This window comes from Mya arenaria, chromosome 9, assembly GCF_026914265.1.
Source record: "Mya arenaria isolate MELC-2E11 chromosome 9, ASM2691426v1".
In the NCBI taxonomy this organism is placed as follows: domain Eukaryota; kingdom Metazoa; phylum Mollusca; class Bivalvia; order Myida; family Myidae; genus Mya; species Mya arenaria.
This window is the reverse complement of record NC_069130.1, coordinates 48708458-48722179: the sequence shown is the minus strand read 5'-3', so window position 1 is coordinate 48722179 and position 13722 is coordinate 48708458. Positions and strand designations below refer to the sequence as shown.

General features: G+C 36.4%; 1 long non-coding RNA gene across 1 annotated transcript; it reads left to right on the top strand.

The window, feature by feature from the left end:
• Positions 1 to 10545: 10545 nt before the first annotated feature.
• On the top strand, positions 10546 to 12071 carry LOC128245467 (uncharacterized). The gene is made up of 3 exons (XR_008263153.1): positions 10546 to 10610; positions 11286 to 11363; positions 11943 to 12071. It is a non-coding gene; the product is annotated as an uncharacterized LOC128245467 (long non-coding RNA).
• The last annotated feature ends 1651 nt before the right edge of the window (positions 12072 to 13722 follow it).

Genomic DNA, 13722 nt, shown 5'->3' with positions numbered 1-13722 from the left:
CGAGAATTTCGAGCTCAGCTAGGTCGAGCCAACGGGATACGAGCCAACGGGGTTCGACTGTATATCATAAGCTACCTACCATTGATGTCATTCCTCGTCGTCGCTAGGTCGTAAGCGCTACCATAGTCGGCGTCGGAGTACGTCGGGTCCTGGATGCTGTCGGGTTTCGGTGTGCCGACGGCGCCAATCATGACGTCGGCACAGTTGTAGAACTCGACCTGTGGGCCGCGGCCGACACCACACCAGTCGCTGTCATCACAGCCTTCTGCACTGTTCTCTAAAAATGGAGCATTACGTAAGCCATCCGTCATAAGGGTTTAAAGATGTGTTATTGCATTTTAGATATCAATGCTGCACTCTCACAGATTATACGTTTTGACATCTTTTTGACAAAACATTAGATCGCAGAATTTTATATTTATATAATTCAAAAATGGATGGTTTATGCATTTTTCTTAAACAGTTAGAAACGCTTTAAGCCATGAAACATTAATTTTCGAACTGAAATATGAAACTCTGCGATCTGATCTTTTGTCAGCAGTCTTTTATCGGTGGTTTGCAGATTATTACGTGAAAATTTGATCTTTCCAAGACAAAAAACGGTATATCTGTGAGAGTGCAGCTTTAACATAGAAATTATTTCTATGGTTTATTTATTTTGATGAGCTTATATTATCTTTGAATGGATTACATTTTTGATACACCATGACGATACTATAATGATTAAATATGTTATATTTAAAGCTGTACTCTCACAGATTTACCGTTTTATAACATTTTATTTTTTGTCTTGGAATGAGCCAATTTGTGTGTAAATATCTGCAACCTAGTGATATATGACTGCTGACAAAAGATCATATCGCATATTTTAATATTTCAAACGGTCTAAGAAAAATGCATAAAACATCAATTTTTGAACGTAAATATGAAAATCTGCCATCTGAATTTTTGTCAGCAGTCTTATATCACTGGTTTCAATGCATTTTCGAATAAATTGGCTCGTTCCAAGACAAAGAAATAAACAAGAGGGCCATGATGGCCCTGTATCGCTCACCTGTAGCTTTGCTAAATAAAGTGAACATTCTGACCTATTAATTGTGACCTCTATTTTGTTCACAAGGTTTTTCTAATAATTGACCTAGTGACCTAGTTATTGACTGCGTATGACCCAATATCGAACTTGACCCAGATTTTATAGAGATGATCATTCTGACCAAGTTGCATTAAGATTAGCCTAAAATTGTGACCTCTATTGTGTTCACAAGGTTTTTGTACTAATTGACCTAGTGACCTAGTTATTGACCGCGGATGACCCAATATCGAACTTGACCTAGATTTTATAGAGATGATCATTCTGACCAAGTTGCATTGAGATTAGGCTAAAATTGTGACCTCTATTGTGTTCACAAGGTTTTTGTACTAATTGACCTAGTGACCTAGTTATTGACCGTGAATGACCCAATATCAAACTTGACCTACATTTTACAGCGATGATCATTCTGACCAATTTGCATTGAGATTAGGCTAAAATTGTGACCTCTATTGTGTTCACAAGGTTTTTCTACTAATTGACCTAGTGACCTAGTTATTGACCGCGGATGACCCAATATCGAACTTGACCTAGATTTTATAGAGATGATCATTCTGACCAAGTTGCATTGAGATTAGGCTAAAATTGTGACCTCTAATGTGTTCACAAGGTATTTCTACTAATTGACCTACTGACCTAGTTTTTGACCCCAGATGACCCAATATCGAACTTGACCTAGATTTCATAGAGATGATCAGTCTGACCAAGTTTCATAAAGATTAGGTCAAAATTGTGACCTCTGTTGTGTTCACAAGGTTTTTCTAATAATTAACCTAGTGACCTAGTTATTGACTGCGGATGACCCAATATGGAACTTGACCTAGATTTTATAGAGATGATTATTCTGACCAAGTTGCATTGAGATTAGGCTAAAATTGTGACCTCTATTGTGTTCACAAGGTTTTTGTACTAATTGACCTAGTGACCTAGTTGTTGACCGCGGATGACCCAATATCGAACTTGACCTACATTTTATAGAGATGATCATTCTGACCAAGTTGCATTGAGATTAGGCTAAAATTGTGACCTCTATTGAGTTCACAAGGTTTTTCTACTAATTGACCTAGTGACCTAGTTTTTGACCTGGGTTGACCCAATATGGAACTTGACCTAGCTTATGTTAAGATGATCATTCTGACCAAGTTTCATTAAGATAAGGCTAAAATTGTGACCTCTATTTTGTTCACAAGGTTTTTGTACTAATTGACCTAGTGACCTAGTTATTGACTGCGTATGACCCAATATCGAACTTGACCCAGATTTTATAGAGATGATTATTCTGACCAAGTTGCATTAAGATTAGCCTAAAATTGTGACCTCTATTGTGTTCACAAGGTTTTTGTACTAATTGACCTAGTGACCTAGTTATTGACCGCGGATGACCCAATATCGAACTTGACCTAGATTTTATAGAGATGATCATTCTGACCAAGTTGCATTGAGATTAGGCTAAAATTGTGACCTCTATTGTGTTCACAAGGTTTTTGTACTAATTGACCTAGTGACCTAGTTGTTGACCGCGGATGACCCAATATCGAACTTGACCTAAATTTTATAGAGATGATCATTCTGACCAAGTTGCATTGAGATTAGGCTAAAATTGTGACCTCTATTGTGTTCACAAGGTTTTTCTACTAATTGACCTAGTGACCTAATTATTGACCGCGGATGACCCAATATCGAACTTGACCTAGATTTTATAGAGATGACCATTCTGACCAAGTTGCATTGAGATTAGGCTAAAATTGTGACCTCTATTGTGTTCACAAGGTTTTTCTACTAATTGACCTAGTGACCTAGTTTTTGACCCCAGATGACCCAATATCGAACTTGACCTAGATTTTATAGAGATGATCAGTCTGACCAAGTTTCATAAAGATTAGGTCAAAATTGTGACCTCTATTGTGTTCACAAGCAATTGTGAACGGACGGACGGACGGACGGACGGACGGACGGACGACGGACGAAGAGTGATCACAAAAGCTCACCTTGTCACTACGTGACAGGTGAGCTAAAAAGATGTCAAAACGTTCAATCTGTAAGAGTGCAGCTTTAAGTTTTAATTAAAACAATTTTTACTGAGATTATATAGCAATTTGATTTATTTGCTTCCGAAATAACAAAATGACTATTCAAAAAAGCTCCCCATGAAAACTTTACTAATATTCAAAATATTCAATCTTAACATTTTGAAACTTGAAAAAATGGAACTTATCTAGTAGCATTTTTTTTGTAATAATGATCGATGGATTATCTCAATAAAGTTTAATGAACATCAGTCTACATGTTGCGAATAGGCGGAAAATTTCTGCTAATTTTGAAATAAATGATTTCTTATAACATTTTCCATAGATAAAAGGATGAAGAATACGTCACACGACCAAACATTGTGCTTGCGTTTTGGGAGAAATATACCTTGCCTAAAGCGCCACTGCAGCGTGCAATAATCACACGTGACACCAACCGGAAGTTGTACATGGAACACGTTGAGTCCCTGGGTGGTTGGAACATTGACGCTGGTGCTATCGGCGTCGCCCTCATGACCCACGATTGTGAGCAGGTAGCGGCCAAAGCATGCCTGAGATTCTCTCTGCTCTGCGCATAACCGGAACTCGTAGAAACCGGGACTTCCTGTAAACGAAGTTATAAATGATATGCATGTTTAGAACGCACGTGCAGCCTTTGAGTTTATACACCAGTATGCTAGAAGCAAAGTTGTTTGTGTAAGTCACGAATTTATTTCCGGTTTTCACAAATTAGCATATATGCATTCAAAGTACTTGATTCAAGCAACATTTTGAGAAATCTCCCAAAACTTATTTTCGTACCGAATACTATTTTTGTCCAAATTCTTTGTGCGTATGAGCGTACTATCCCCGTGTGCGCGGAATTCTCCATAGAAACCGCAATGGATACAACAAACAGTCGAACCCCGTTGGCTCGAATCTAAAGGACCGGTGAAAATCCCACGAGCCTCAAGAATATCGAGCCAAGCGAGAATTCTTACCTTCAGTTTTAAGAAATGGAAGAAATTAGAAATTAGCATCCAGTTCGAGCCAGAGAGGAATTCAAGCCAAAGTTTGACTGCATATAAATGAGTGTTGGGAAGGAAGAGGCCAATCGGAACACCTCGGACATTTTCAGTCGAAAACAACATCGGTGTATATGAGGGATGTCCAAAAATCTTTACATTTAACTACGCTGCAAGTAGATCGCGTAGTAACTTCCATTTAACAGTTGAACTTATGGCTTCTCTCTTGGGAATCTTAATTATTATGCAATAAAACACTTCACTACCACTCAATTCAAACCTAATAATAGTTTAGACACTAAAAAATACGAAATACTATTTTTGTACAAGCAAACATCATCCGAGGTTATTTTCGATGGAAACTGACCGAGGTGTTTCGAATTGGGGTGCGGCCAACCTCAATTATGTCAGCTAGGATTTTCTTATTTAGAAATTCCCTTCCGCGTACACACGGAAACTAGGACAAAGAAAATCTTAAGGGCTTTTTTTGCTGGTTATAAACTGGTTTCGGTTTTATTTCGGTTTCACGAACTGTGCATTTGTTGTTACAGTTTCAAATAAAACCAAAACCAGGGCAGATGAGCTAAATGATAAAGGTTATATTTATAAATAAAAATAATGGCTACATGCAGTAGCTCCGCCATGTTGTTTATACTGTACATAAAACCATGCATTTGTTACTTCAAGCCAAACTATCAAAACTGAGTTCGAAACTGCTGAAACCATTGACACCAAAACTGAAACTGGTTTGGTATCAACTAAAACGCCCTAGAGGCTTACCAGGAAGGTTGTTCCAGATACTGATGTCGACCTCTTGGCCCGACTCTTAGAACCGCGTCCGTATCCGGGGATTGGCGTACTTTCCTCCCACCTCGTTATCACGCGGAATGATGCTGTTATATGGGTCACCGCACAGTCCACAGTTCCGAGATCCGTCTGGGCTGATCACCACCTTGAGAACAAATGGCATGAATGATATGGAGCCGTTTCTGTATTTATGTATTCATTCAATAACTCTAAAATATATCACATCGTTTAAAATGGACTCACTCATACATTGGCACCCAAAACCAGTATCAATCAAATCGGCAAATAAACACTTACGGTTATTTTTTGACTGGGTATTGTTTTTCAAGAAAAAAAGTCAATATTGACCGAAATATATCAATATTTCAATAAACCTTATCAGCAATGATCGGGTAATATCATATCACCGGCAAACGGTGGCCCCGCCCCCTAGAACGGTTCGATTAGTAATATAGTAGTGAAGCGGGGATCTAACCTGTGAACTCTGGGTTGAAAGTCCACTAGTTACCACTAGATTACGTATCGGCCGTATAAAGACAATACTGGGTCATTTATGGGAGCTTCATGCATGATACATTTAGTTTTACTCCTACTATCCTCGGCTCCTACTGAAAGTCCACACAATCAGCAGAAATTTAAGTGATCATCATCAGCAGCACCAGCACCAGCAGCAGCAACACCACCACCACCACCACCACAACCACCACCAACAACATCATCATCATCATCATCATCATCATCATCATCATCATCAACATCATCATCATCATCATCATCATCACCACCACCAAATAAGAACTATATGCGGTGTAAGCACGAAATAAAGCTGCACTACAAAGGCAATCGAAGGAAGGATTTCTAAGTACTTCCTTGTACAAACAAAAATATAACTTGGTATTCTTTACACCCATAAAATTTTCTAAATTTCTAATGAAAATAGTAAATAAAGATGTGTGTGTATGCAGAAAACCCCAAAATGTCGTCAATTTTAGCCGAAATGTGTCTAAACCTATCTTGCTTCAATGGTATAAACCGTCTTGGGTTTAATTCAGTGTTTTTGGAATTCGTAGAATTGTAAATACAGCATAAATTTTGAACAGTCAAACAATGACAAATAGAAAACTAAAGCGGGCAGAAATAAAAAAAGGCTTAAATTAACAACACATTTTTTTTTTTCATTTCTAGTGTTATAGCAATTTTTCTTTTAATTGTCTCGAATATTAACAAAGTCGACGCATTCGCTGAAAATCCGAAAATTCTCACATTACCTGTTGTGAAATACCAAAATACATTGCTACTCCAAATTTCATTGAAAAAAAATGAACATCCAGGCCCCAATTTCTCTAAACTTCTTAAGATTAACAGGCTTTAGAAGTTTTTCTCAAAAGGCCGAAATATATACTTTAATTTGATTTTGATAATTGAAAACTTGTTAATAGTGATCATCAGAGAAAAGATAGTGAGCTTAACTTAATCCTGTTACAAGAGACTTAAGAAATATCTAGAAATTGGGGCCAGAAGAGCTTTGGAAAAAATGATCAGATTGGGAACTATAATCAAAGTACTGATGGCAATAAAGCTAGGATCAGTGCAGGCTGCCAGTGTTGGAATGTTTCAGAACTCAAGCGATATGCATATTATTATTCATTCATGTACATCAATTATCTTGGATAAAATAACATTGTTTCATGCATGTTTATATACAAGCTCGTAGAAGTAGTAGTAGTAGTAGTAGTAGTAGTAGTAGTGATAGTTGAAGTAGTGGTAGTAGTAGTAGCAGCAGTGATAGTAGAAGTAGTGGTAGTAGTAGTAGCAGCAGTGATAGTAGAAGTAGTGGTAGTAGTAGTAGCAGCAGTGATAGTAGAAATAGTGGTAGTAGTAGTAGCAGCAGTGATAGTAGAAGTAGTGGTAGTAGTAGTAGCAGTGATAGTAGAAGTAGTGGTAGTAGTAGTAGTAGTAGTAGTGATAGTAGAAGTAGTGGTAGTAGTAGTAGCAGCAGTGATAGTTGAAGTAGTGGTAGTAGTAGTAGCAGCAGTGATAGTTGAAGTAGTGGTAGTAGTAGTAGCAGCAGTGATAGTAGAAGTAGTGGTAGTAGTAGTAGCAGCAGTGATAGTAGAAGTAGTGGTAGTAGTAGTAGCAGCAGTGATAGTAGAAGTAGTGGTAGTAGTAGTAGCAGCAGTGATAGTTGAAGTAGTGGTAGTAGTAGTAGCAGTAGTGATAGTAGAAGTAGTGGTAGTAGTAGTAGCAGCAGTGATAGTTGAAGCAGTGATAGTAGAAGTAGTGGTAGTAGTAGTAGCAGCAGTGATAGTAGAAGTAGTGGTAGTAGTAGTAGCAGCAGTGATAGTAGAAGTAGTGGTAGTAGTAGTAGCAGCAGTGATAGTAGAAGTAGTGGTAGTAGTAGTAGCAGCAGTGATAGTAGAAGTAGTGGTAGTAGTAGTAGCAGCAGTGATAGTTGAAGTAGTGGTAGTAGTAGTAGTAGTAGTAGTAGTAGTGATAGTAGAAGTAGTGGTAGTAGTAGTAGTAGTAGTAGTAGTAGTAGCATAGACAGTGGTTGTAGTGTAGCGCCAGCAGCATCAACTGCAGCAGCAGTAGTAACAAACAATGTAGTGATACTAGTTGTTGATGTGGTGTTGTTGTTGATGTTGTAGTAGTTGTTGTTGTTGATGTTGTTGTAGTTGCTATTGATGAAGTTGTTGTTGTTGTTGTTGTTGTTGTTGCTGCTGCTGCTGCTGCTGCTGCTGCTGCTGTTGTTGAACAACTTTTGTTCTTGTTGTTTTTTCGTGGTGGTAGCGTAAAAAAGAATTACCGGACTTCCGCCGCAGTTCAGATTCCGAAAATCATAGTTTATAGGCGCTTTAATCTGGTAGTACCAAGCCGCTGAGCGAGACGGGGGATCTTGCATCCAAACACTTCCGATTACGCGTGGAATGAAAATGCCCCCAAAGTCACAAAAACTAACACTCCAACTCTTAAAATTCCCAACATTTTTGTGCGTTTGTTTTTTCAAGAAAGGTCCGTAATTCCAATTCACAAAAGAGAGTTCTAAAAATTTAATAAGGATTTTGTTGTGTCATCGTTCACGTCCAGTTCGAAATCTGCTGAGAAAATTTCCAAAAAGGCGACTGAAGTTTTTTAAAAAAAAGTCTTCCGGCTCAATAAAATGTTCAGTGCAGAATAAAAGTTTTCAATTAAAATTAGACAAGAATTCAAAATTCAAGATCAAACCTATCCATCAATACACAAAGTTTGACAGGCCAACAGTAAAATGGTCAAGAAAGTTCAACAACAAATAGTGTATTCGAGTGATTGGAGTCAGTTTAAAATAACCGCGGGCAATGACTTGTATTTACGCCATTAAAATATTGTTGACTTCCTCTGGTCAGTTATACTGAATTTCATACATATTTCATATAATCGTATACAAACTTAATGATTTATGCATTAATTATATTCAATTGATAACTTATTATGATTGTTTGGAAACTTGAGGGCCATTTGTATGTTTATCTGTACATTAATAATAATAATAAAATAATAATAATAATAATAATAATAATAATAATAATAATAATAATAAGAAGAAGAAGAAGAAGAAGAAGAAGAAGAAGAAGAAGAAGAAGAATAAGAATAATAATAATAATAATAATAATAATAATAAGAAGAATAATAAGAAGAATAATAATAAGAATAATAATAATAAGAATAATATAAGAAGAAGAAGATTTTTACTATTTTACTACTACTACTGACCAAAACAGACAATGCTGCTCTAAAACGAATATACTGACTATAACAGACAGTGCTGCCCTAAAACAAATATACTGACCATAACAGACAGTGCTGCCCTACAACAAATATACTGACTATAACAGACAGTGCTGCCCTAAAACAAATATACTGACTATAACAGACAGTGCTGCTCTAAAACAAATATACTGACTATAACAGACAGTGCTGCCCTAAAACAAATATACTGACTATAACAGACAGTGCTGCCCTAAAACAAATATACTGACTATAACAGACAGTGCTGCCCTAAAACAAATATACTGACTATAACAGACAGTGCTGCTCTAAAACGAATATACTGACTATAACAGACAGTGCTGCCCTAAAACAAATATACTGACTATAACAGGCAGTGCTGCTCTAAAACGAATATACTGACTATAACAGACAGTGCTGCTTTTAAACGAATATACTGATTATAACAGACAGTGCTGCTCTATAACGAATTTACTGACTATAACATACAGTGCTGCCCTAAAACAAATATACTGATTATAACACACAGTGCTGCTCTATAACGAATATACTGACTATAACAGACAGTGCTGCTTTAAAACGAATATACTGATTATAACACACAGTGCTGCTCTATAACGAATATACTGACTATAACAGACAGTGCTGCTTTAAAACGAATATACTTACTATAACAGACGGTGCTGCTCTATAACGAATATACTGACTATAACAGACAGTGCTGCTCTAAAACAAATATACTGATTATAACAGACAGTGCTGCTTTAAAACGAATATACTGACTATAACAGACAGTGCTTCTTTAAAACAAATATACTGACTATAACAGACAGTGATGCTTCAAAACGAATATACTGAGAGAGTTTAAAGCTATTTCTTAACTATAACTATATTGAGGTTTGATTAAATTTACGCCGCCGTGTTACTGAGTAACAATTTGAAATTGGGCCAAAATTATCAAGCAAGAGCTTTGCATAAATCTTTTTCAAACTTCTGCGAGATTTCTGCCCTTGAAAATATTTGCTCGCAGCCTGCCTCAAAGTTTCACTTCGTTCAGTATTTGAAAGCTTTCGGATACATTTTTTTATTAATTTTAGATCTTAATGAGGCTACTTCTAAGTAAATAGATGCTCAAAGTAACTAGATGCTCTGGGTGTTCACTGGGTGACAAAGGCTACCCAGTATTGGTTGGTTCTTTTTTTCTGAAAAGATGTTTCTAGTGAATTGCCCAGTTGCAGTGGTTTTGACACCACAGAACCAGCATTGCTCCATGACAGATATATGTTTTCGTCATTGATGTCAGTACTGCTGTATTGGAGGCCTCACAATTTCTGTGTGGAAATGTCATCTGATACACTCATAACAGCGTATTTCTAGCATAGCTTTCATAAGTGCATGGCCATTCTCTGTCATTTTCAGATACACTGTGTTGTGTGTGGATAAGAAATGCAGAGTGGTACCAGCAATCACCTAAGCCACCATTCCCCTAACAGACAAAAGGCTCATGGGGACAGTTCCTGCAATTTACAGCAAAGCTCTCAATTGTAGTCCTACGAACTTCAGGTAAGCGATAAATCTCGACTTCAAGATATCTCTGTACTCGCTTTAAGTTTATACTTCATTTGAACAAAACTTACAATTACAGCATCAAAATCCAGGATTAGATCCCAAACCAAACTTTGTCTCCTTCATTAAACTTAATTTCAGATGTTCTATAAGCCACATACATGTTCACTACTTATGACGGAGAACTTTCGCAAATTGATTATAAATGCGTTTTCCCAGATTTACACCCTCCTCTTGCAGATACTGCCGATGGTGGAGCTTGGGTGCACCGGGCCGGTTTTTCAGCCGTGTGGAATCAACATCACCAGCTGAACTGGGGCCGGGAATTATATAAGACTCCTTAGCAGCATGGTGAGCTTTTGCGTATTTATTTCCAGGCTCGTATACCCGGCCAGACTTCTGCGTTAAAGCTTTCCTTTCGTCATTTTTTAAATAATAAATTAATTAAAGGGGTAAAGGGATAAGTAACAAGGTGCCTATTCCATCAATGAGTATCACTGTCTTTATATTGCTGTTGCGGTACAGTTTTAAGCAAAAGTTTTATGGCCCGGCTTGTTTGCAACTCCTCATTCATTTTTGTACAGCGAGAAAAGTAAGGAAATTCTAGAAATTTACGAGAATTATGGATTGTTTTTCTTGAGTTACACAGTACATAAGGAGGAATTAGTGTGTACACAACTCCTCATTTTTTTAATGTTAATTGCAGACTTTATGAAAAGAAAATTCCTGTTTATTATTTATGCATGTAACATAGATGTGTATAAGACTTACTTTAAAAACATGACATAAAAGAGCTAACTTTAATTAATTTTCTCAAAAAAAAGATATCTTTACTGTTAAAGTAAGAACTTTTACTGCATAGTAAGTAATGTCTTCTACTCATCTTTATGACATCATTACATGGAATGATGTCAACTTCCCAATACATATTTCCACATGGCGCAGCTCATTTATATATTTTGTTGATGGATTGTTTAGAATGGGACAGTTTTAATTGGGCATAATGTTTAAATCGCCAGTTTACAGAGTTTCAGCCAGTCATTGCTGTTCTTTACATTGCTGAGGAGGACAGTCCTGCCAACATAACAGCTTGTTCAATAACAGGTAAAAAACTTGTCTCGTTTGCATTTTTGATTGCTAACAGAATTTTGTGTGCACACATTGAGATAATTAAAATTATTATACCTGATATTTATTCATCATATGGTAAAAACTCCAGGACAATATTTCCAATTATCACTTTACATTTTTAACTACTGCCAGATTTTGTTAGCTCTTTTAAGCAAACATTACATTAATTGCAAATTCTATAAGCAATTAAACAAAACTTACTACGCATATGATGCAGAATGATGTTTTATTTAGTGTGCATATGATTTTCAGCTTATGGACAGGAAAACATCTACTTCAACAATCACAGCAACACAATGAGATCCCTATTTTAAAGAAATAATGCCACCTTTCATTAATTCATTCTATCAATCATTCATATATATTCATAAATTCATTCATTTATTCAGTTTATATATATACATTGAAACACTTGACATTACTCAAGGCAAAAGAAATAAAAAGTGAGCAGCTTTCATAAAGATTCGAGCCTTTTCCCTTCATGCATTAAAAAAACAACCTTAATACATTATAAATGTCCTAAAAACCGTAATTCATTGCTTATTTCAATAGCCAGCCTGGTTGCTGTAGCCACAGAGGATTTTTCAAGGACAAGAACCAGTGCTGGTCAAAATGTGGTCTAGTGTGGTTTTCCATACCGGCTCTCGGCAAGGATTTCCAAGAAAGGAATACCGTCTCCAAGTAAGAAGAAATTCTAAGCATGTCTAGATTTAATGCTTTCAAAATGCGTCTGGGTACTCAGTAAGATGAGATTAACCTTTGAATTGTTAAATACTGATTGCAAAATGTCCAAAAGACTATATATTTCATTATTTCATAAAATTTGTCCTGAAAATCTTTGAATTCATGAACATTTCTGCATATTTATCACATTTATGACTACATAAGAGGTTGTGTATGCCTCAAATTAGTGTTTACAGGCCTTTTTCAAACTTCAACAGTAGTTGCAGACAGTTTTATTAGTGTAAAACATTGCTTTTGTGTCTTGCTTGCAGATCATGATGTGCCAATATGCTCCAGTTAGCTGCAGCTTTTTCCCCCGGCGGTAGTCCTGCAATCTGAATCCTGGAGATGCAGCTCTGAATCCAATATTTCAGAAGAATGAAGATGTTAGTCAACTCTGTAGTACTTGTTTGTGTGTAAATTATTCCAAAGAGTGAGATTTATAGCATTTCAGGTGTAAATAAGCATCTTATAGACAATGGTGAAGTGCTGTACTCTGAATTTAATGCCAAATCTAGCCTTCAAAACAGATACTTAAAGTAAAAAAAAAAATTAAAAAGGGCATAATAATGCTATCTCTGTATTTTCTACATCATGTAACCACCTCATACATGAAAACACTAGCAGTTGTCATGAATCTTTCAGTTTTGGTGTTTTTTTGCCATTTTCTTTGTTGCGCAATTTGTCCCGGAAGCAAACAATTTGGCAAATAGTGCTGTTTAGACTGTCTATAAACACATGATCACTAAATTTCTTTTGTAAAATTGAACAGTTCTGTTTTCTTTGTTGACAAGTTGAAGCATTTCAGTTTGGCTCTATGTCATTTTTAGCTCGACTATATAAGAATAAGGAGAGCTATACTACTCACCCAAGCGTCGGCGTCGGCGTCACCCCTTGGTTAAGGTTTTGCGTGCAAGCACACATAGGTTAATATCTCAGCAACTACTTGAGGTAATGCATTGAGACTTTATAAAATGTTACTCAACCATCCAACCTACTTAATTAACCAAGTTTGATAACTCTTCTTTGCATTTAATGCCAATAATAGGCCTTTATTATTTGACTTAGAAATTCTGGTTAAGGTTTTGCGTGCAAGCACACATAGGTTAATATCTCAGCAACTACTTGAGGTATTGCATTGAGACTTGATACAATGGTACTGAACCATCCAACCTACTTTATTAACCAAGTTTGATAACTCTACTTTGCATTTAATGCCAATAATATGCCTTTATTATTTGACTTAGAAATTCTGGTCAAGGTTTTGCGTGCAAGTACACATAGGTTAATATCTCAGCAACTACTTGAGGTATTGCATTGAGACTTGATACAATAGTACTTAACCATCCAACCTACTTAATTAACCAAGTTTGATAACTCTACTTTGCATTTATACCAAAAATAGGCCTTTATTATTTGACTTAGAAATTCTGGTTAAGGTTTTGCGTGCAAGCACACATAGGTTAATATCTCAGCAACTACTTGAGGTATTGCATTGAGACTTGATACAATGGTACTGAACCATCCAACCTACTTAATTAACCAAGTTAGATAACTCTAGTTTGCATTTAATGCAAATAATAGGCCTTTATTATTTGACTTAGAAATT